This window comes from Ahaetulla prasina, chromosome 2 (genome assembly GCF_028640845.1).
Source record: "Ahaetulla prasina isolate Xishuangbanna chromosome 2, ASM2864084v1, whole genome shotgun sequence".
Classification (NCBI taxonomy): domain Eukaryota; kingdom Metazoa; phylum Chordata; class Lepidosauria; order Squamata; family Colubridae; genus Ahaetulla; species Ahaetulla prasina.
In genome coordinates, this window is record NC_080540.1 from 187,579,199 (window position 1) to 187,602,955 (window position 23,757).

The 23,757-nt window shown below is 47.6% G+C and overlaps 1 protein-coding gene across 1 annotated transcript in view; it reads left to right on the forward strand.

Annotated features, from left to right (window-relative positions):
- LOC131190652 (alpha-2-macroglobulin-like protein 1) overlaps positions 1 to 23,757 on the forward strand; it is a 205,144-nt gene that overhangs the window by 74,929 nt on the left and 106,458 nt on the right. The gene's annotated exons all lie outside the window — the stretch shown is intronic.

The window sequence follows — 23,757 nt, forward strand, 5'->3', positions numbered from 1 at the left end:
TCTGTGGACGTGGCTTGGTGGGCGTGGCAGGGGAAAGATACTGTAAAATCTCCATTCCCACCCCACTCCAGGGGAAGGATAATGCAAAATCCCCATTTCCTCTTGATCAGTTGGGAGGCAGAGAATAGATGGGGGCAGGGCCAGTTAGAGGTGATTTTTACCAGTTCTCCAAACTAGTCAAAATTTCCACTACCAGTTCTCCAAAACTGGTCAGAACCTGCTGAAACCCACCTCTGTTGCAGGGTTATGGAAAACAATTCAGTATTTAAAGGGAAAAAAATTCTCTACAGGTAGTCCTCAACTTATGACAGTAATGGAGCCTGCTCATTTCGGTTGTAAGGCAGGAGGACATTAATTGAAACTCATTAAGTTAGTTAGTTTACTTTATTGATTAGCCCTTGGGCCATATCAAAGTGCAGAGTTCCAGAAATAAATTATTACTAAAATCTGATAAAAAAACAATTTAAAATGGAATTGGATAAAATACAATAATTTAATATATTATAAAATAAAATAAAATATGATAAAATTATATTTCGGTGTCAGCCCTACAATCTACCCCAATCAATCCCACATATGCCAATCTTAATCGAACCATTTTGTTTAAGTATTGTGCTGTGTTAATTGTTATTTTCAGATTCTGACCACACATAAGGTAAGTTGTTTTGATATGTGGATCCCAATGGGTCATTTATTTAGTACATAGACCAAGGTACCTTTCTTTCACCCTTTTATACAGACAACAATCAAGTAGGACGTGAGCCAGGTCTTCTACCTCTGCCACTGCGCAAAATGCAGAGATGTCCATTATAGGATGTACAATAGAATCCCCCATATCTGACCATTGTGTCAAGCTATTTGAATCTCACTTGCATAAATATCTCCCTAAGATGTTTTGGCAGTTGTAATTTTAAATAGCTGTCTATTTGAAAAATATTTTGTATTTGTTTAGCCATTTCAAGTTCCCCGCCTTACTAACAGGGGTGGGCTTCAAAAATTTTAGCAAGGGGTTCTCTGCCTGGTTGCTGGGTGGGCTTGGCCTAGTCAGCCTCCTGCACCACGGCAAGGGAGGGCACTTTTGCCCTCCCCAGGCTTCGGAAGCTTTTCTTGAGCCCCTAGGAGGGCGAAAATGGCCTTCCCAGGCTCCGGAGGCCATCTGGAGGCTAGAAACGGGCCCATTTCCAGCCTTCCCGCACTTCCGGTAGGCCCGTTTTTCACCCTCCACAAGCTTCTGTGCACACCCTGCACTTACCTGCCTCCAAAATGGGCCACATGGGCACACCTGGAAGGAGCACGGGGTAACCTTAGCTTTATATAGTTTAATTAATGGGGCTAGGGATCCTGGGTAACTATGATTCTTTCATTTAAGCAGTAAATTGAAGCTTTACTGCTTTACAAGCTTTTGCTCTAAGTGTCCTCCATTGATGACAGCTAGCCCAAGATCCAATTGTCAAGCTTCCAAGTAATATGTTCCCTGATTGAATAACCACATTCATCAAAGGCAAAGGCAAAGGCAAAGGCAAAGGCAAAGGCAAAGGCAAAGGCAAAGGCAAAGGCAAAGGCAAAGGCAAAGGCAAAGGCAAAGGCAACCATATTTCATCCAAGTCTTTTTATTAGGAACATATCAAATTGGCAAGGTATTGGTGTAATTCTGGCTCTGACCAAACCCTGGAATTATACCCAATAAAAAGCAAAAGTTTGAAACTTCCTTCCAAAGTCACATTCTCCAATCAGCTCACAGTCCAGTGACTCCAAACTCCACTTTCAGCCATCTGCAGGCACATTCTCAGTTCCTGTTAAGTTTGGGCAATGAGGAGGCAGGAGACAGTCATTTGTGACAACAGCTCTTAAGTTTATTGTGAGAACCCCAGCAAAAACAATTGGCAAACAGCCCTCTTTATATAGTCTTTTGGCTGAGGCACCAGCCAATCAGAAATGTGTTTTTTCCCGCCCAATTTTACCTCCAAAAATTCAAATACATAACACTCCTCCCCTCCCAGAAAACAGTTAGTCAACTATTTACATATTATTTACAAGCATAATCAAGCAGGTAGCTGGGGCATCTCCTAATCCTGGCTGACCTCGCAATTCATTCCCTGGTGGGGAGTTGAGCTGGTCAGAGGGAATCTCCATTCCTCCCAGCTCCTCCAATTGGCCTTCCAGCCCTGGATTACTATCAGGATCATCTCCACCGGTTTCTGGAGGGATCGTGGGGTGTTGCTGGACTTGGTCATTTTCAGATAAGTCCTCCGATTGCCTCGGGCTTGAGCTAGCTGTTGGCGTAAACATTTGGTAGTCAGGGCCTGGTTGTTCGGTATCTGTTTTGGCTTCTAGTCTTTTTTGGAACTGATCTATGTGCCTTTTCCAAACCCTGCCATCTCCCATATCCACTAAATATGATTTGGGACCCGTTATCCCTAGAATTGTCCCCCCCAACCAAAGGGAGCCTTCACCATATTTATGGGCAAAAACAGGGTCCCCTGTGGCAAATGGCCTTGTTTTATCTCTCATTGTTGAATACCCATCAGGGGAATAAGTCGGGTTTAGCCTATCTAATGGGCATCGGAGTCTCCTTCCCATTAGTAGCTCCGCTGGGCTGTGGCCAGTGGCCATGCAAGGTGTCCCATGCTGTACAGCCAAGAAAGTGTCAATTTTGGTTTGCCAGTCCCCCGGGCTAATTCTTGATAGGGCTTCCTTGGCACTTCTCACAAAACGTTCTGCAAGGCCATTGCTGGCCGGATGGAAAGGCACTGAGAGGGCATGGCGGATGCCCAATTTGGCCAAGTACCCTTCGAATTGAGTGGCCATGAATTGTGGTCCATTGCCTGACACCAATGTGTCCGGCAATCCATGCGTTACAAATAGTCTCCGCAAAACCCTTATAACTGCTTCAGCAGTTGTGGTTTTCATCAATATTATTTCCAACCACTTGGAATAAGCATCTACGACAATTAAGAACGTTTGCCCATGAAAAGGGCCCGCAAAGTCAATATGGATTCTAGACCACGGTCCCTGGGGTTTTTCCCATTCCCTCACTGGGGCTGTTGGGGGTAATGGCCTAGAATCCTGGCAAGCCTGGCATTTGCCTACCTGGTCACTGATGTCTTTGTCCATCTGGGGCCACCACACATAACTCCATGCTAGACTTTTCATACATACAATCCCCAGATGCCCCACATGCAACAAATCCAATAGATTATCCTTTAACCATAAAGGAATAACCACTCTATCACCCCATAATAAAAATCCTCCTTGTACAGACAATTCCGAACGTTTGGTTGCAAACTGTTTAAATTCCCCGCCCGGTGCAATGGGCCATCCCCTCTGCACCCAGCCAATTACAGTGTGGATAATAATGTCTTTAGATGACGCCTTAGCCACTTCAGCAGAAGTGACAGGGCCAGTGTCCAAAGAATCAATTAGTAAACTCAGCGTTCCCGGGGTCGGGTCTTGGATTGTGTCCGGCAAGGGACACCTGCTCAGAGCATCAGCATGTCCCAATTCTTTGCCTGGTCGGTGTGTCAGGTGGTAAGAGTATGATGCCAGGAATATAGTCCAACGGGCCAGTCTGGGGGACAGTGTAATTGGCATAGGGCGGTCTCCCACCAACAAACCCAACAATGGCTGATGGTCCGTGACAATTTCAAATCGCCGCCCAAACAAATATTCGTGAATTTTTTTAACGCCCAAGATTATTGCTAACGCTTCTCTATCTAATTGACTATAGTTCCTCTCTGCTCCCAATAAAGTGCGGGAAAAGTAAGCAGTTGGGGTTTCTGCCCCATTAGGCAACTTGTGGCTGAGAACAGCCCCTACTCCATAGGGTGAAGCATCACAAACCAAGACGAGAGGCAAAGTTCCATTATATTGGATCAGCAGACTGTCACTAGACAACAGCTTTTTGACAGCTTTGAAAGCTGCTGCTTCAGTCCTGCCCCAAATCCACAGGGAGTTTTTTGCTAGCAGTCTGTGTAGCGATTCAGCCACGGTTGCTTTGTCTTTTAAAAAACTGAATAAGAGACTTCCGGTATGGTTCCACTTCATGGAGAAGCAGCTCTGATTAGGCTGCTAACTCCCTAGTCTGTAGAGCTGTCAGGACATCGTAAATGTTGGTCTGACAGCTTGGAATTCTCTCCCTCGGGCAAAGAGGGAGAGATGAGCATTCAGGCTGAAGTTGAGACACCCAAATATAGTCACACAAGCTTCTGAGGCTTACGGGGAGTTCTCCTTCCATAGCCTGATAAGCTCCTGGCTGGGGGAGGCATCTGCCTTTATGGCAGACAAATGAAGCGTCCAATTTCCACGGCAGGAATTGATTTATGATGGATTGTAACGTGGACGGAACAGAAACTGGAGTTCTAGCACTTGTTTGTAAGAAGACTGCAAGCCCCTGAGGATATATTTGCTGCGAAGATAGAATAGAATAGAATAGAATAGAATAGAATAGAATAGAATAGAATAGAATAGAATAGAATTTTATTGGCCAAGTGTGATTGGACACACAAGGAATTTGTCTTGGTGCATATGCTCTCAGTGTACATAAAAGAAAAGATACGTTCATCAAGGTACAACATTTACAACACAATTGATGGTCAATATATCAATATAAATCATAAGGATTGCCAGCAACAAGTTATAGTCATACAGTCATAAGTGGAAAGAGATTGGTGATGGGAACTATGAAACGATTAATAGTATTGCAGATTCAGTAAATAGTCTGACAGTGTTGAGGGAATTATTTGTTTAGCAGAGTGATGGCCTTCGGGAAAAAACTGTTCTTGTGTCTAGTTGTTCTGGTGTGCAGTGCTCTATAGCGTCGTTTTGAGGGTAGGAGTTGAAACAGTTTATGTCCAGGATGCGAGGGATCTGCAAATATTTTCACGGCCCTCTTCTTGATTCGTGCAGTATACAGGTCCTCAATGGAAGGCAAGTTGGTAGCAATTATTTTTTCTGCAGTTCTAATTATCCTCTGAAGTCTGTGTTTTTCTTGTTGGGTTGCAGAACCCAACAAGAGAGAAGGAGAGAAGGGAGAGAAGGAGAGAAGAAAGCAAATGGCGGTTTTGTGGAATGTGTGTACTGAAAACGAAAGTTAAAGAAATGCTTACTAACAGCTAGTGTCGAAATAGAAGATATATAGGAAGATACTGACTAAATGGAAGAAACAAGAATTTTATGATTTATATTTTTTCTTCTTCTTTGGGATTATAGTGATTTAGAAGAAAAGTTTTTTGAATTTTTCTTTTCTAATTTTTTTTTTCTTGGTCCGTTATTAAGTTATATTTTTTTAAAAAATGGCTTTTAAGCAAATAGTGCCAAAAGTCATTAAAAACTTTGAAATTTCTTCGGTTCGGATTCGGAAATTAGGAGAAGAGATCGGGGGGGAGTTGGGAGGTTTTTTGCAGGAGTTTTTGGAGAGTTGTTTTTTAGAGGTAGATCGGGGATTTGATGGGATAGAGAAGGAGATGTTGGATTTTGGGGAAGTGGTGGAGGAGCGGAGGAGGGAGGTGAGGATGGTAGAGAATGCGATTGCGCAAATGTTGGGCTCTTGTATTCAGATGGAGGATGATCTTGCAGAGATTGGTAGAGCTAATTTGGAGTTGCAGGGGAGGAAGTTCAAAAGAATCAAAGCAATTGGAACTTGGATAGTGGGATGGAAGATGTGCAGGCAGGAGTGGATGGGGCAGATGAAGAGGGAGTAATATTGCAGTGTAGATCGGTGGAGTGTGCTATGGGGGTGGGGGGTTTGGGGCAGAGTGGGAGGGAAAATTTGAAAGAGATTTTTGCGCAGGCCTTTGCTCAGATGGAGGGTGTGGAGCCGGAAGATTTTGAGATTGGTATTGGGGGAATTTGTCGTGTTGATTCTTGGCGGGCAAGACAGGGTGGAGTGCCGAGGGATGTGGTTATTTGTTTTGCAACTAAAAGGGTTGGGTATGAAATTTTGCAGGCCTTTTGTGAAGGTAGATTTCAAATATTGGGACAAGATATAGAAGTGATGGAGGAAATTCCTCCTAGGGTGTTGGGAAGGGGAGGGGGATTTGCTTTTTTGGTGGATGAGTTTGGGAAGCATCAGGTGTATTTTGGATGGGAGGTTCCAATGGGTTTGTCGGTGGGTTTTGGAGGCAGAAAGTATTTTCTTAGTTCAGTTATGAAGGAGAGACATTTTTATGTTGATGTTTTGGGGAGTGGGAGTCCTTTGTTGTTGGATGCTGGGTTGATTGGTTTGGAGATAATGGAGGGTGGAATGGGAGAGGGGAGGAATGTTTGAGATGTGAATATGATGATTATGGTTGATTTTTGGAATTGGTTTGTTTGGGATATAAATTATAGGACTTTTGTTGTTTGCTGTTTGTATGGTGTGAATCTATGGGATGATATTGTTTAATTGTGACGGATGGAGGGTGAAATTTATGAATTTAGATAATGTGGATGTGGTGGTTTTAACTGTTTGCTGTTATATTGTGGATGTAGTTTAAATGATTATTTGTTTTAATTGAGTAGTATTGGAAGATTGGATATTAAATGTTATGACAATTGAAGAAATATATAGGTGATGAAAGTTTGAATTTGAGAAGCTGGATTGTAATTTAAGAAATGGACTTATGAAATTTGAAGGAATATACAAGTGGCTGAAAAAAAATTGAATTTTAGAAGATGGACTAATTTTTAAAATGGACTGTAAGAAGAACGGACATTAAATGTTATGGCAACTGAAGAAATATATAAGTGATGAAAATTTAAGTTCGAGAAGATGGACTGTAATTTGAGAAATGGACTTATGAAATTTGAAGGAATATACAAGTGGGAAAAAAAATTGAATTTGAGAAGATGGATTAATTTTAAAAATGGACTGTAAGAAGAAGTAATATGTGAAGTTGGTATTGCTTCTTTTCTTTTTTTCTTTTTATTATTCTTTCCTATCTCTTTATTTTTATTGGGAGGGGATCTAAAGTTTTAAATTTTTAAAGGTGGGAGGTTATGTATATTTTGTATACTTTAGCTTGTGATTGTTGGTCATAATACCCGGTATTTGCTCTGCGAAGTCTGGGGGAAGGGGAGGAGGGGAAAGGGGAAATGATACATGGATTGATTATTAATGTACAGTAATTTTTGAAGATATGAAAATAAAATTTAAAATGATATTGGGGATGCTCGATTGCCATTTCAGAAAGAAAAGGAGAGAGAAGTAGAAGGAGGGAAGAAAGTAGGTAGGAAAGAGTAGAGAAGGAGGAGGGGAATAAGAAGGTTAGATAGGGTAAGAAGGGAGGAGTGGAGAAGGAGGAGAGGAAGTAGTAAAGCGAAGGAGATGAAGGATGTGAAAGTAGTAGAGGGTAGAGAGGGAGATTGTGAAGAAAGGAAGTGGCAATCGGGCAGGCCTGAATCAGTAATAAATGAAAATTAATGATTAATTTTCATTAATAGTTTGCACATAAATATGATGTTGGAAAATGGAAATAAAAATTATTTATTAAAAAAAAACTGAATAAAAGTTCAAAAGTCCTAAAAAGGCTTTTAACTCCGCTTTGTTTTTTGGTGGTGGAGCCTTCCGAATTGCTCGCACCTTGCTCTCTGTTGGATGAATGCCCTCCTTATCTATCCGATATCCCAAAAATTCAACTGAGGCCACTCCAATATGACACTTATTGAGCTTGACTTTAAGTCCAGCAGCTCTAAAAATGGACAATACTCTTCGCAGTTTGTCCCTCAACTCTCCCATGTCACACGCTGACACCAATACGTCGCCAAAATAGGGAACTACCCCCGGTAGACCCTGCAATAAGCATTCCATGAGGTTTTGGAACACCCCTGTGCGTATCTATCATTTGTGCCTCAGCTGTCTTGTTATCAACAGGCAACTGTTGATACGCCTGAGCCAAATCAAGTTTGGCGAAAATTTGTCCCAGTCCTAACGTGTGTAGCAGATGTTGTACTATGGGGACAGAGTATGCACTTTTCTGCAAAGCCTTATTTAGTGTTGCCTTGTAATCGGCACAAATACAGACAGATCCATCTAGCTTAACGAGTGTCACTATTGGCGTCTCCCACTTAGCATGGTCGACTGGGATTAGTATGCCCTGTTTAATCAGTTTGTCTAGTTCTTTATCAATTTTGGGTTTCAGGGCAAACGGAACCCTCCTAGCCTTGAGCCTAATTGAGGCTATTTGTGGGTCTAAATTAAATGAAATGGGAGTCCCCACATTCTTGCCCAGGCTGTCCTGGAACACATCCTCAAATTCCTGCAGCAGTTCCTCCCTCAGGTCGCCTCCGACGCTGTAGACTCTGGTGATGCCCATTCCTAAAGCCCGGAACCAATCGAGACCTAGCAGGCTGGGTAGGCTTCCATCTACGATGGTGATCGGTAACGATTTGGTGTATTGTCCATACTTGACTCGCATTGTGGTGATGCCTCGGACAGGGACTCGGTTTCCCTGATAGTCTTGGACTCTCAATCTCTGAGGCTTCAATTGACGCTTCGCGATGCTTGGGAGGTTCTTGGTGATCGTATCTCAGGACACGATTGTAATCGATGACCCAGTATCGACTTCCATCTTACACGACACCCCTTCTATGCAGACCCTTGTGAAGATCTTTTTCTCCAGTCGCGTTGAGGCTTGGCCCACTCGTACTGTTGTGTGGTTGGACTTCGCGCCTTTTTTGAATGGACCAATAGGTGGCTGTCTTGCAGAGCTGGGGGTTTGTTGATAGGCTGGTTTGAATTCGATTCGGAATTTTCGGCGGCACAGCTGAGGAGCTTGACAAACTCGTGCCAGGTGGCCTTTTTTGTCACACCTTCGTAGATGGCTTCTTTAAAATGGCAGTTTTGTCGCTGGTGCTGGCCTCTGCAACTCACACACTCATTGCGGTCATTTCTCTCCGGCTTCCCCGTTTGGAAAACCTCTTCTTCACTCTCGCCTTCACATTCAGACTGGATTTCCTCACTGTGGACTGGTGTCGCTTTAGCTGAGGAACTTAGCGAGGTTGGCTTTTGCAACATTTCAGCTGCTTTGGTAGACAGTTAATGTGCCCTAGCTTCATCTAGGGCTATTGTGAGAGTCAGATTACTTTTGGTGAGCAGACACCTCTGCAGCCAAATGTCCCGAACTCCACAGATGAGTTGCTCCAGTAGAGAATCCTCTAAATCCCTATATTCGCAGTGAGTCGTGGCTTTTCTTAGTGCAGCCATGTAAACGCTGATTGATTCGTCTTCACGTTGGACTCTTTGTCGGAGTTCATATCTCTGCACGAACTTCAATGGCACTGGGGCGTAGTGCGCTGAGTGTTGTCTGTAACACTGGCCAGGGCACTGACTGGACGGGCGTCGGTTCTGACAACGATTCGGCGGTATCGAACACTTCAGTCTGCAATGGCTCAAGAAGTATGCACACTTCCGATTGTCCGATACCCCTTGCGATTCGTTGGCTTCAAGAAAACACTCGAAACGAGCCATGTATGACACCCACTTCTCTTGGCTGGGTCAAATGGCACTGGCGGCGTGTAGTTAGACATTTCCAATCATTTCTATGTGGCCGCCCTAAAACTGGCTGGGTTCTAAGCTATTTCTCCACTTCAGCTCTTTCTTGGTCTCACTGCCATCCACATCCCATCCTCGTCGCCAATGTTAAGTTTGGGCAATGAGGAGGCAGGAAACAGTCATTTGTGACAACAGCTCTTAAGTTTATTGTGAGAACCCCAGCAAAAACAACTGGCAAACAGCCCTCTTTATATAGTCTTTTGGCTGAGGCACCAGCCAATCAGAAACGTGTTTTTTCCCGCCCAATTTTCCCTCCAAAAATTCAAATACATAACAGTTTCCACAGGAAAGAATGCCACCTAGCCATAACATCCCCCCTTATCTCTACAACCCCACATCCTACTGCTAGAAAGTGGCAAGCCTGAAGCATTACTAAATTCCTTTACCGAATACCCAGAGAAAGTTTAGAAAAAGAATAGGAAATGACTACAATAAATCATGGCTACATATATGTCTGCTTCAGGGTTGACCCCAATCTTGGAAAAAGTTATGCCTAAATATACAAAGGTGTTAACCTGCTCAATTGGTTCACTGTCTAATTGCCATCTATGATGATGTTTTCCAACACCATGATTTTTTACTTAGATTTACTAATGGTTAGGGAGTTATCCTGGCAATAGGAGCTGATTCCCATTTTGACCTAACTGGAGCAGAATATACTGGAGCTGTGAAGGGGGACAGTTTGCATCTAGAGAATATACAGAGCAGCTATCTTCACTAAATTGTTCACAACAGTGCCAATTCTGCTTCAGGATGCATAAATAAAGGTCAGCAGCAAAAACAAAAAGGGCCTTGAAAAGAAAACTTAAAAGGAGACATAAATTTGAATTACAATTGGGAGGAAATCCCAAACATAGACAACCAAAGATAAAGGAGTTATTTCAAATAATGGACTCTGCAAGTAAGTCTTCTTCTTTATTTTGCTCTTTCCCACTCCTAATCTCAGTAAATAGGCCCTGTTCCTTGCTGGAGTGAGAGGAGGATGACTGTTTTTCACTGGAAACTGAGGCTCCATTAAGAGACAAATGGGAGAACAAGGATAATATTAAGAGAATTAAAGGCGATTTGGATTTGGTTACCATGAATTGCTTCCTGACAGCACAGTTATTGTTATATTTGACCAGCTCTTGGAAGCAAACAAAAAGATTGAAGAATTAAAGTATTTAATGGGAAACTACATCTCTAAATTAGATAAGGAAGCAAATAGCAAAGCTCATGCTTCCAAACATACTCTTAATTCACAGATAGCTCACATGGATTAGGGGCTTCAAGATGGAGAAGACACAGAGGAGAGGTTGGTCCTACAGAGACATAGGATGTTACTCCAAGTTGCTGATATTTCTTTGAACAGGGCCAGGTGGCATAATAGATGAGTAATACTGAACCTTCTTTCCCAAGACTTACACTGTAGGTTATATTCTAACAGAGATTGCTTGGCTCCCCAGCAGGCATGGTTGCAAAAGAATATTGTTAACCTTTGGGCAGATTATTCTTCCTTTGATGTTATTCAGCCTTGAAACCTTTTTAAGGAAATATTCTATTCAGCCAATAAGGGTGTTCAATACCACCAAAATCCAGTCTCTGCTAAAATCTGGACAGAGAGCCAAGACAGTGAGTCTCAAGTTAGTAAGGAAAACTAACTTCAACCCTGAAAATTCCAAAATATTAATGACTAAGCAAAGAACCCCTTTATTTACAAGGATAGAACAAGATAAGGAAAATAAAAAAGAGAACTCAGATCTACTAAATAGACAGTTACAGTTTATGAATGAGGAAGAATTAATCCAACAGTTTGTCCAGAACAACAGCTGATCCTAAAGAAAATCGGAATAATTAGTTCAATGTTGAAATTGGTAACTAATGCAACAGAAAGCCTGAACACTCTGTTTCCCTCTCACTGCTACTCTGAGGAATTGTTACCAAGCTCAGTTTCTGAAAAAATCAAATCCCCAACAAATAAAAAGAGAAGGCGTGTCAGCCCAAAGCAAAAAGTAAAGGATACTTGGCAGGATATAATAGTACAAGTCCAAATTAACCATCCAGTAGAACAATTAGATAATGAGAAGGAGGTCAGAGTCTTCATTCATCAGTAGAAAGGCCAATCTCAGATCAAAATCAGAGGAATACTAACAGTCAAGATACAGAGTAGCAACAACGACAACAACTTTTGAGGAGGAATATTGAATTTTACAATAATTTACAATATACACAGGAAGCATAGTGTCAGGGTTCCAAGTAATAATCCCATGGGAAGCAGAACCCCAAGGCAAGTAGTTTCCTCAAAGAACAGTTTTATTGGAGATATATTGGTATAAGCTGGTGAAAACCGACTCTGAAAGTTCGCACAGTTTTCACCTGATTAAACAACAATCCCCAAACAATCAGTCACATGGTCCAATCAAGGTTCTAGCTGGTAGCCTAGTTACTTCACCCCTCCTTCTCCAGCCACCTTTTGGAATCCTTGGTTCCCACAGGAAACTATTTTGTTTTGGCTACAAAATTCCCATCTAACTATGCTCCCCCTACCTATTATTATTATTATTATTATTTATTGAATTTTTATACCGCCCTTCTCCCGAAGGACTCAGGGCGGTGTACAGCCGGAGATAAAATACAAAATATGTACAATTAAAACAAATTAAAACATAGCAAAATTACAAAAACGGCTAATAATTAAAATTAAATTTAAAATATTTAAGAATATTAATAAAACCCCAATTTAAAATCAAACTATTATGCCAGTCCCACTTAAATAAATAAGTGTTGTGACCCAGGTTCCTGGACCCGGACTCCTGGACTTGGATGATTCAGAAAGTGAGGGAGAAGACCTGGCCAGCCCTGCTTCTCTTGAGCCCTTTCCCTCCCTGGCACCCACTCAAAGGGAGGAGGAGGGGCCGGCAAAGCCTGATTCCATGGAGCCTCCTTCTGATTTGGCAACGCCCCAAGAACAGTTTTGGAGTGATGCAAGGTTATGTAGACTTGATCGGCGTGCGCAGCAGCGGAAGAGTTGGGACAAAGCCAAGTCATAATTGTCATGCAGTGACATCTGCAGAGACTATAAATAGGAGGCGGGACTTCCTGGTTTTTTGTCTTGGACAAAGTAATGAATTTGGGCGGGCAATCTGTATCAACGGAGGGAAGAATATATTCGTGAGTAATTCTGGCCTTATCTGTAATTTCCTTGTTATCTCCAGAAACTTGGCAGGCCCGTGGGTAGATGTAGCCAGGACATTTATATATATGTAAATAAATCAGAAAAGGAGGCCTCTGACTGACTCTTTGCTGGGAGTATTGGGGAAGGGAAACAGAACATTTTGTCCAAGACCTGACTAAAACATCTTCTACCAAAGATGGACCAGCAGCAGGTACAACAGCAGTTACAGCAGCTACAAGCAGCTAATCAACAGCTCCAGCAGCAAGTGGCTCACTTGGCAGGCCAACTTGCTGCCAGGAATGTGCCTGCAGCCCCCCCCCATCCTCCCACTCCTCCTCCTCGTCGCAAGTGCCCGATAACCGTGCCGGATAAGTTTTCTGGGCAGCCTGAGATGTTCCCAACCTTCTTGGGACAGTGCCAGCTCTACATGGCTATGAGGCCAGAGGATTTCCCAGACGACCGGGCTAAGGTGGCCTTCGTGATTAACCTTCTTTCCGGCTCGGCTGCTCGATGGGCCACGCCCCTCTTGCTCCAGGACAGCCCCCTGCTGGCGGACCAACAGCGTTTTTGGCAGCACCTGCGCACCATGTATGAGGACCCCATTCGAATGCTGACGGCAACCAGGCGCCTTAAGGAACTCCGTCAAGGGAAACGCCCCCTGCAGGAGTACATCGCCGAATTTCGTCTTTTGTGCCAGGACTCTGACTGGAATGATGCAGCGCTGGTGGACGCGTTCCAGGAGGGACTCTCAGAGGAATTGCAAGACGAGCTGGCCTGCGTGGAGGCGCCGCGGACCCTCGACAACTTGGTGCCCCTTTGTCTCCGCCTCGATGCCCGTCTGCAACGGCGACTGTCCCAGCGCACCCCGGGACCCGCCGTCGACATCTGCACCCCACTTCCTGCACCACCAGCACCCGGGTCGCCCCGTTTTGTAACCGCTGCGGAAGAGCCCATGGAGTTGGGAGCGGTCAGACCTCGCCTGACAGCCCAGGAGGCGGATCCGGGCGCCAAGGAGGATTGTGCCTGTACTGTGGAGAGCCCGGCCACTTCACGCTTCTTGCCCCAGAAAGTGAAGTGGGGCACGCCGGTCCCGAATCACAGCGTGACCAATCGGAAGCGGAGCAGGCCCGACCTCGGGAAACCCTAGGTCGGGCACGCATAAGCCCCACTGGGCGTTGCGGAAGTAGACTCTGGGCCCCTCGGCATCTGATTCTGGACACACGGATATGGTTGGGGAACCAGTCGGACGGGCTCCAGGCGCATGCGCTGGTGGACTCAGGGCCACAACAAACTTTATGGACCAGGCCTTTGTGACCCAGTTTGCGGTCCCGTGGTTCCGTGGACCCTCCGATGCGGTAGAGACAATTGATGGGCGAGAACTGGTGTCCGGCCCCATTAAATTCGCCACCCAGCCTTTGCGCCTGGCTATTGGGGACCATGAGGAGGCGATCCAGTTTTATGTCACGGCGGACCTACATTTTCCCTTGGTCCTTGGGATGGCCTGGCTTCGGACCCACGATCCTCAGGTGACCTGGTCGCGGATCGCCTACCCTTTCCCGAGACTGCAGTGCGTCAACCACATCCGCCACACCTGTGCCGGCCAGAACGTCCCCACCGCTGCCATCACCTTGCCTCCTGAGCTGATGGACTTCGCCGGCGTGTTCAGCGAGAAGGAGGCGGACCGACTACCCGCGCCGGCCCCTCGATTGCCCGTGGACCTTCTGCCCAACGCACCACTGCCTGTGGGACGCCTGTATTCCATGTCGGGCCGAGTTGGCGCCCTCAGGGACTTCCTGGACAAAAACCTGGCCCGAGGGTTCATCCGGCCTTCAAAGTCCCTCTCTCGGCCCGGTCCTCTTTGTGAAGAAGAAGACAGGGACTTGCGCCTGTGCTGTGATTACCGCCGGCTAAATGCCATTACGGTGCGAATCGCTATCCCCTGCCGCTCATCCCGGAGCTACTGGAGAGGTTGCGGAGGCCACGATCTTCACCAAGCTCGATCTCCGGGGCCTACAACCTGGTGCGGATGCGAGAAGGAGGCGAATGGAAGGCGGCATTCGGCACCCGATACGGACACTCTGAATACACTGTCATGCCATTTGGGTTGACCAACGCTCCGCCGTTTTCAGCACTTCATGAATGGCGTGTTCGAGACATGTTGGATCGGTTCGTGGTTATCTACCTGACGGACATCCTGATTTACTCCCGGTCCAGGAAAGCCACCTTCGACACGTCGGTCTGGTTCTGCAACGCTATGGAGCAACAACTCAATGCGGCTGGAGAAATCGTCTTCTTCCGGACTTCCATAGAATTCCTCGGGCATATCATCTCGCCCGAGGGCATAGCCATGGACCCATGTAAAGTAGAAGCTTTGTGTAGCTGGGAAGCCCTCGTCGGGTGAAGGATGTTCAGCGCCTGCTGGGCCGCCAACTACTACGGACCTTCATCCCGGGCTTCGCCACACTGACGGCTCCACTTACCCAGCTCCTCAGGAAGAAGGTTGCGTTCCGGTGGGGTCCCCCGCAGCAAGAAGCATTCACAGCCCTCAAGAAAGCCTTCGTCATGGAACCCGTCCTGAGGCATCCCGACCCGCTCCGGCCTTTTGTGGTGGAAACGGACGCGTCCAATGTGGCTCTGGGAGCGGTGCTGCTACAGGCTCCGGCGAATGGTGGCACACTTTTCCCCGCGCTTACTACTCCGGAAACTCAATCCTTCCGAGCGCAACTACACTATCTGGGAAAAGAGTTGCTGGCTATCAAGGCTGCATTCGAGGCTTGGCGACACCATCTGGAGGGCCCGACATCAGGTGGAGGTCGAGCGGACCATCGGAATCTCGAGCACCTCACCACAGCTCGGAAGTTGAACCAGCGGCAGATCCGGTGGTCATTGTTTTGCCCGGTTCAACTTCCGCGTGACCTACATTCCCAGCGGTCACAACCGGAGGCGGATGCCCTGTCCCAAGCCAGAGTACCTCTGCGCCAAGGACCCCTTCCTCCACGGACAGTGCTGCGGCAGAAGCCTTGGCCGCAGCACGGAGCCAGTGGACTTGCGGGCCCAGGTGCGAGAGGCACAGCGCCAGGACGCCTGGTCGCAGCAAAGGAGGCGGAGGTGGGCCCCACGTCTCCTTGGACCTTGGAAGAGGACTTACTCAAGTTTGGGCGATTATATGTGCCCACAGGACCACTCGAGCCCTCGTCATGACCCAGTGCCACGACAACCCTGCAGCAGGACATTTTGGGTTCTTCAAGACCCTCCACCTGGTGACACGGACCTTTTGGTGGCCCAGTGCGGCATGATATACATGCCTCGTGACATCCTGCGTGCCGTGCGGCAAGCCAAGACCGCCACGGGGCACCTCCCGGGCTCCTCCAGCCCTTGCCGACACCGACAGACCCTGGGGCGATCTCCATGGACTTCCTGACGGACCTGCCGCCGTCCTCTGGGTTCACCATGGTGCTGGTGGTGGTGGACATGCTCACCAAGATGGCACACTTCATCCCATGCCGCGGACTGCCCACAGCCGCAAAAACGGCCCGTCTCTTTCTGCAGCACATCTTCCGCCTCCATGGTCTACCGCACAGGGCGGGTTCGGACCATGAGTTCAGTTCACAGCCCGCTTCTGGAAGAGCCTGATGGCGCGTTGGAGGTGCAGGTGTGTCTGTCGTCATCGCACCATCCGGAGACCGACGGGGTACAGAGAAGTTCATCGGTATACTGGAACAGTACCTCCGTTGCTTCATCAACCAGCAACAGGACAACTGGGCCGACTACCTGTCCCTGGCGGAGTTTGCTTTTAACAACTCTCAGCACACCTCTACTCAGATGACCCCGTTCTTTGCCAATGTGGGGTACCATCCGCGGCTCTTCCCTCTGGCACCACCGGATTCTCCTGTTCCTGAAATGCAGACCTTCCTGACGGAATTGCATGTGGTCCAACAGTTGGTACGCCAGCAGCTGAATCGGGCAAGGAGGACTACAAACGGTCCGCCGACCGCTCCCGACGGGGAAGGGCCCTGCGGTGAGGGATAGTGTTGTGACCCAGATTCCTGGACCCGGACTCCTGGACTCGGATGATTCAGAAAGTGAGGGAGAAGACCTGGCCAGCCCTGCTTCTCTTGGGCCCTTTCCCTCCCTGGCACCCACTCAAAGGGAGGAGGAGGGGCCGGCAAAGCCTGATTCCATGGAGCCTCCTTCTGATTTGGCAACGCCCCAAGAACAGTTTTGGAGTGATGCAAGGTTACGTAGACTTGATCGGCGTGCGCAGCAGTGGAAGAGTTGGGACTAAGCCAAGTCATAATTGTCATGCAGTGACATCTGCAGAGACTATAAATAGGAGGCGGGACTTCCTGGTTTTTTGTCTTGGACAAAGTAATGAATTTGGGCGGGCAATCTGTATCAACGGAGGGAAGAATATATTCGTGAGTAATTCTGGCCTTATCTGTAATTTCCTTGTTATCTCCAGAAACTTGGCAGGCCCGTGGGTAGATGTAGCCAGGACATTTATATATATGTAAATAAATCAGAAAAGGAGGCCTCTGACTGACTCTTTGCTGGGAGTATTGGGGGAAGGGAAACAGAACAATAAGTATGTTTTTAGCTCACGACGGAAGGTCCGAAGATCAGGCACTTGACGTAGGCCAGGGGGGAGTTCATTCCAGAGCGTCGATGCTCCCACAGAGAAGGCCCTACCCCTGGGGGCCGCCAGCCGACACTGTTTGGCGGATGGCACCCTGAGGAGACCCTCTCTATGAGAGCTTACGGGTCAGTGGGAGGCATAGGGTAACAGCAGGCGGTCTCGTAAGTACCCGGGTCCTAAGCCATGGAGCGCTTTAAAGGTGGTAACCAAAATCTTGAAGCGCACCCGAAAGACCACAGGAAGCCAGTGCAGACTACGGAGCAGTGGTGTTACGTGGGAGCCACGAGCGGCTCCCATTACTACTCGCGCAGCCGCATTCTGGACTAACTGCAGCCTCCGGGTGCACCTCAAGGGCAGCCCCTATCCCTTCTTTGCATTGTGGCAACCCTAAAGCCACCAAAATGGCCCCAAACAGGTTCACTTCAGAGTTGTCAATCAGACCCCCCCCTTCGGAAAAGAGGAGTTCCTGCAAAAGAAGATAAATTACAGAGGGATTAATTAATGTTCATTCACCCCCTCTTCCTCCCCCCAGAGGTCCTTTTGGTTTTTGAGGGTACTTCTCATGAAACTGATTGATTAGTCTGTCTGCTTTTACATCCCAGCTCTTTACCCATGTAGCTTAGGACAATGGGTATCCCTTCCACTGTATTAAGTACTGCAGTGGTGGGAAAAGTGACTGGTGGAAGTGAAAGCGGAAGTGCCAAGTGACAGGAAAGAGCCTGTCATGTTCCACTCCTCCGCTGACGGCTGGGTCAGGGAAATCCAAATCAGGCTTGCCTCTGCAGCTCTGCCCAAAGTCCTAGCAAAGTCCTCAGAGCAGGCAGGAGACCAGTAAGTGACTTCAGCAAGATAAGTTCGACTTTTGCCTGACTCAGAGACTGCCAGAAAGTAGATCCTTTATATAGGCCATGGGGTGTGGCTCCATGACTCAGCACTCATTAAGGCCTGCCCCTCCCTTCCTTCTGTTGCCTCCGCCTATCCAATCTTCTGATGCGAGGGTCACTCCAATCAGCTGTTCTTGGGAGTAAACCCTCCTCAGGCTCACCTGCTGTGGAGGAGGGGGAGGGGTCTAGCTGCTCCGTTTGCCTGGGCATGGAGTCAGGGCTGGGGCAGGGAGATGCTCCTTCTTCTGCAGTTTGTGTGGGCATGGAGCCAGGACTTGGGCCGGGAGGCATACATTCCTCAGTGTTCGGGAGCAGGTAAGAAGGCCCCGGCTGCTCTGAGGGCGGGCAAGACACAACAGAGCCAGAAAGAAGTGACAAACGGCCAAACAGGCAAGCAGGGCGATTGGGTGGGGGATGAGCAGGGGGGGGCAGGGATTTTTGCTACCAATTCTCCAAACCATCCGCTGCCATCGCTAACAGATCGACTGATCCGGTCCAAACTGGGAACATTTCAGCCCTGCTCTATGTCCTTCTTCATTTTTGAACACCAGAACCATCTTCTGGCCAAGTGCAGCATCTTTAAATAGGCGAAATGTCTGGCAGGTTTTGAGTCATGGCTTTTCTGGAGTATTTGAAGTCGCAGCTTGTTGGGCACGTATATTTTGGATCCTTTCCAGGCCAGACCATCTCTGATGGTTAGTGCCTCTCTGTTGTCTTTTACCAGGGATCAGTCAGTAGCTCATCCTTCATCTTTTGGGTCATTGTTCCCCCGTCAGCTGTTCGTCATTGCTTGGCTTTGGTTATGGTGGTAATTCCACTGGGAAGGGGGAATTATGGTGTGGATTATTTCCTCTCAGTTACTGTTGAATTGAGGTTTTCTGGATAAAACCAACAGGTTTTTTTCTCTCCCGGGATGTGTTTTAGCTCAAAATTGAAACTTGTGAAGTATGATGCCCTGCGAACTTGCTTGCGGGAGAGTTTTCAAGGGGTCTTTAGTGCCTCTAGATCTTTGTGATCAGTCCATATTTCAAATGGCACCTGACTGCCCTTGAGGAAATGCCTCCAAGTTAGTAATGCCCATCAGACTGCATAGCCTTTCTTTTCCCACACGGCCCACCTTCTTTCGGAGTCCATGAGTTTTTTAGAGGTGTAGGCGCATGGTTGTAGGTTACTATTTGCATTCTGTTGGAAGAGGACTGTGGCAACTGCCACATTGATGGCATCCACTTGCACCCCAAAGGGCTGGTCTGGGTTGGGGTGTTTGAGGATTGACTGCCCGCTGACACTCTAAAATCCAATTTAGAGGTTGGCTGGGCCATGGCTTTTGCAAGTCCCCTTTGGTTTACAACAACTCAGTGGTTGGCAGGGCAATTTCAGTGAAGGAAGGACTAAACTGTGTGTAAAAGTTGGTAAACCCTAAGAAGCTCTGGAGCTGCTTATGCATGCAAGGGGGTTGCCAGTCCAGCATTGCTTTAACAGTGGGCAATTGAAGGCTGTTTTCCATTTGTCTCCTTCTTTAATCCCCACCAAGTAGTATGCCTCCCACAGGTCTAGTTTGGTAAACACCTTCACATACTGCATTTATTCCTCTAAAATCAACACAGAGCCTCATTAACCCATCCTTTTTCTCTTTAAAGAGGACTGTGGTGACTACCCTGGACTTTTCTGGCTGTATGAACCTACAGGCTAGGTTAATGTCAATGTACTCTCTTAGCTCTGTCATTTCCTTGGGTGTCATGAAGTTTGGTATGGGTAGCTTGGCCCCCAACATGAACTTTATGGCATAGTCAATGTATCGATGTCGGGGCAAGGTGTCGCACTCTTCCTTGATAAACACTTTTGCCAGGTCTCACTATTCTCTGGGGATCTGGAGGATCCCAGGGCATGGATTTGAGGCAGCAATGGCTGTTTTGTTTCACCTAGTCTTGTTCAGGTGTTGGAGAGCTCTTCTCTCCATCGAGCTGGGAGAGAGGGTTGGGCTCACCGCTAGCATTAGTTTTATGTAGTGATCAGGGTTGGGTTCTAAGCATTTTTACTACCGGTTCTGTGGGTGTGGCTTATTTTGTGGTCGTGGCTTCATGGTCATATGACAGTGGACGTGGCTTGGTCATGTGACCTGGTAGGTGTGGTTTGGTGGTCATGTGACTGGGTGGGCGTAGCTGGGTAATCAAGTGACTGGGTGGGTGTGGCCAAGTTGATGTCAGTCAGGTCAAAGGTTAATGTCACTGACGTCAATTTCCCTGTCTATTTATTTACTACTACTGAACATCCAGAATATACTATTAAATCCTATGTATATATGCCATATGTGTACATACATATTACATAGTATAGCGTGTATAGGCACACAAAAAGATACATTATCTACTATATATATATACTGTATGTACATATACACACACACACAGAGAGACACACACCCCTTTTCTAAAACTATACACATTCAACTTCACTTACTACATTTGGAAAAACACACCTAGAGTCCACTTTCTGCCACACATTTAACTATAACTTCTGTACATTTAGAACATTACACACACTTCAGATGTTCTTCCCTAACTTGCACATGACTGTTAGAGCCAGGAGAGATCATGGATTGAGTAAAATGTGGTGAAACTCACTTAACAACACTCTTTTGGACTCAATTCTGGTCATAAGACAAGGACTATCTCTGCCTTCCTCTGGATGGCAGTCTTGTCCTAGTAAACTCCTTCTCCTTTCTGGCAATTTTCCTCTCTGTTAGAGGCACCAAAATAATCCAGATGATAGAAGGTTTTCTGCTGGAGCAGGGGGTTGGACTAAATGGCCTCTAAAGTCCCTTCCAGCCCCAGATTGCTGTCCTGTTTCAAAGCGTCTTCTGAAGCCAAGTCTAGTGCCAGGGTTTGTGGTCCTTCCTTCCTCTTCTCTCTCTCTCTTTTCTCTCTCTCCCTTCCTCTTTCTTTCTTTCTTTATTCCTTCCTTCCTTCCTTCCTTTCTTCTTCCTTCCTTCCTTTCTTTCCCTTTTTCTTTCTTTCCCTCTTTCTTTCTCCCTCCCTCCCTTTCTTTCTCTTTCTTTCTCTCTCTCCCTCCTTCCTTCCCTCTCTCTCCCTCTTTCTCTCTCTCTCTCTCCCTCCCTTTCTTTCTTTCTCACCCTCCCTCCCTTCTATATTTATTTCTGTCTCTTCCTCCCTCCCTCTTTCTCTTTCTTTCTCTTCCTCTCTCTCCTTCTTTCTCTCTCTCCTCCTTCCTTCCTCTCTCTCTCCCCTTTCTTTCTCGCTCCCTACCTCTTTCTCTTTCTCACCCTCCCTCCTTTCTTTCTCTCTCTTCCTCCCTCCCTCTTTCTCTCTTTCTCTCTCTCTCTCCCTTCTTTCTTTCTTTCTCCCTCTCTTCCTCCTTCCTTCACTCTCTCTCTCCCTCTTTCTTTCTCTCTCTCTCCCTCCCCTTCTTTCTTTCTTTCTTTCCCTCTTTCTCTCTCCTTCCCTCCCTTCTTTCTTTCTTTCTTTCTCTCACTTCCTCCCTCCCTCTTTCTTTCTCTCCCTCCCTCTCTCCTTCTTTCTCTCTTTCTTTCTCTCTCTCTCTCTTTCTCCCTCCCTCTCTCCATGCAGAAGGACTAAACTTTGGCCACACCAAGCCAAAAGCCTGCAGTCCTTTGGCACATCGGGACTTGGGGTGAGCAGTAGCTTCCCCAACCTGGTGCCCCCATGTGCGGGGCAGGGGAGAGAGCCCACCCCACCCCCAAGATCCCACCCCTCGGGAAGGAGCAGGAGGGAGGCTCTGCTCTTCCCCAGCCCCCCAGCCCCCCAGCCCTCGCCCCCCCCAGCCCTTCCGCAACTCAGCTTTTCTTGCGCAAGCAAGAGGTTCTTCCCCGTGAAAGCGCTCTCGGAGTTGGCGCTTCTCTCAGCTGCGCCCGGCACCCCCGCTGGCTCCTTTTGCACAGCTCCCTTCCCCGGTTTCCTGAGCAGGTCCGGGTTGGGGGAGGGAGAGGTGGGCTGGGGGGGTCTCCTGCCGCCTTCCTCCGAGATGCTGCCTGCCTTCCTCCCTCCCTCCCCTCGGGGGCCGGTGCCAGCTGGTACTTGCCACTGAGAAGGATCCAGTCTTTGAGGCTCCATTCTGGTGCCAGCCACCGCAGGCTATGGATTTATTTATTCGATTTTTATACCGCCCTTCTCCCGAAGGACTCAGGGCAGTGTACAGCCAAGTAAAAATTCAGTATATACACATTAAAAGAGATTAAAAAGAACATATTATAATGTGGCCGAAAATTTAAAACAATTTAAAACCTTAAAATATAAATAACCCCAATAAAATTTTAATCCAGTCCCGCTTGAATAAATAGGTGCGTTTTCAGCTCACAGCGAAAAGTCCGAAGATCAGGCACTTGACGTAAACCAGGGGGAAGTTCATTCCAAAGCGTAGGAGCTCCAACAGAGAAGGCCCTTCCCCTGGGGGCCGCCAACCGACATTGCTTGGCGGACGGCACCCTGAGAAGGCCCTCTCTGTGTGAGCGTACTGGTCGGTGGGAGGCAAAAGGTAACAGCAGGCGGTACAGTAAGTACCCGGGTCCTAAGCCATGGAGCGCTTTAAAGGTGGTAACCAAAATCTTGAAGTGCACCCAAAAGACCACAGGGAGCCAGTGCAAACTGCGCAGGATTGGTGTTACATGTTTCTCCCACTATTACCCGCGCAGCTGCATTCTGGACTAGCTGCAGCCTCCGGGTGCACTTCAAGGGCAGCCCCATGTAGAGAGCATTGCAATAGTCCAAGCGGGAAGTGACAAGGGCATGAGTGACCATGCATAAGGCATCCCGGTCAAGGAAGGGGCGCAACTGACGCACCAAGCGTACTTGGTGGAAGGCCCTCTTGGAGATGGCCGCCAAATGATCATCAAATGACAGCTGCCCATCCAAGAGGACACCCAAGTTGCGCACCCTCTCCGTTGGGGCCAATAACTCGCCCCCCACAGCCAGTTGCGGCTGCAGCTGACTGTACCGGGGTGCCGGCATCCACAGCCACTCCGTCTTGGAGGGATTGAGCTTGAGTCTGTTTCTCCCCATCCAGACCCGTACGGCTTCCAGACACCGGGACAGCACTCCGACAGCTTTGTTGGGGTGGTCTGGGGTGGAAAAGTACAGCTGCGTATCATCAGCGTACAGATGATAACTCACCCCGAAACCACTGATGACCTCACCCAGCGGCTTCATGTAGATGTTGAACAGGAGGGGGCGAGAGAATCGACCCCTGAGGCACCCCACACGTAAGGTGCCTCACGGTCGACCTCTGCCCCCCTGTCAACACCGTCTGCAATTGGTCGGAGAGATAGGAGGAGAACCACCGATAAACGGTGCCTCCCACTCCCAAACTCTCCAACCGGTGCAGCAAGATACCATGGTCGATGGTATCAAAAGCCGCTGAGAGATCTAATAGGACCAGGGCAGAGGAACAACCCCTATCCCTGGCCCTTTAGAGGTCATCCACCAATGCGACCAAAGCTGTCTCCGTACTGTGACCGGACCGGAAGCCGGACTGGAACGGGTCTAGATAGAATGGAAGCAGCAAAGAGAGCCAGGAAGAAGAC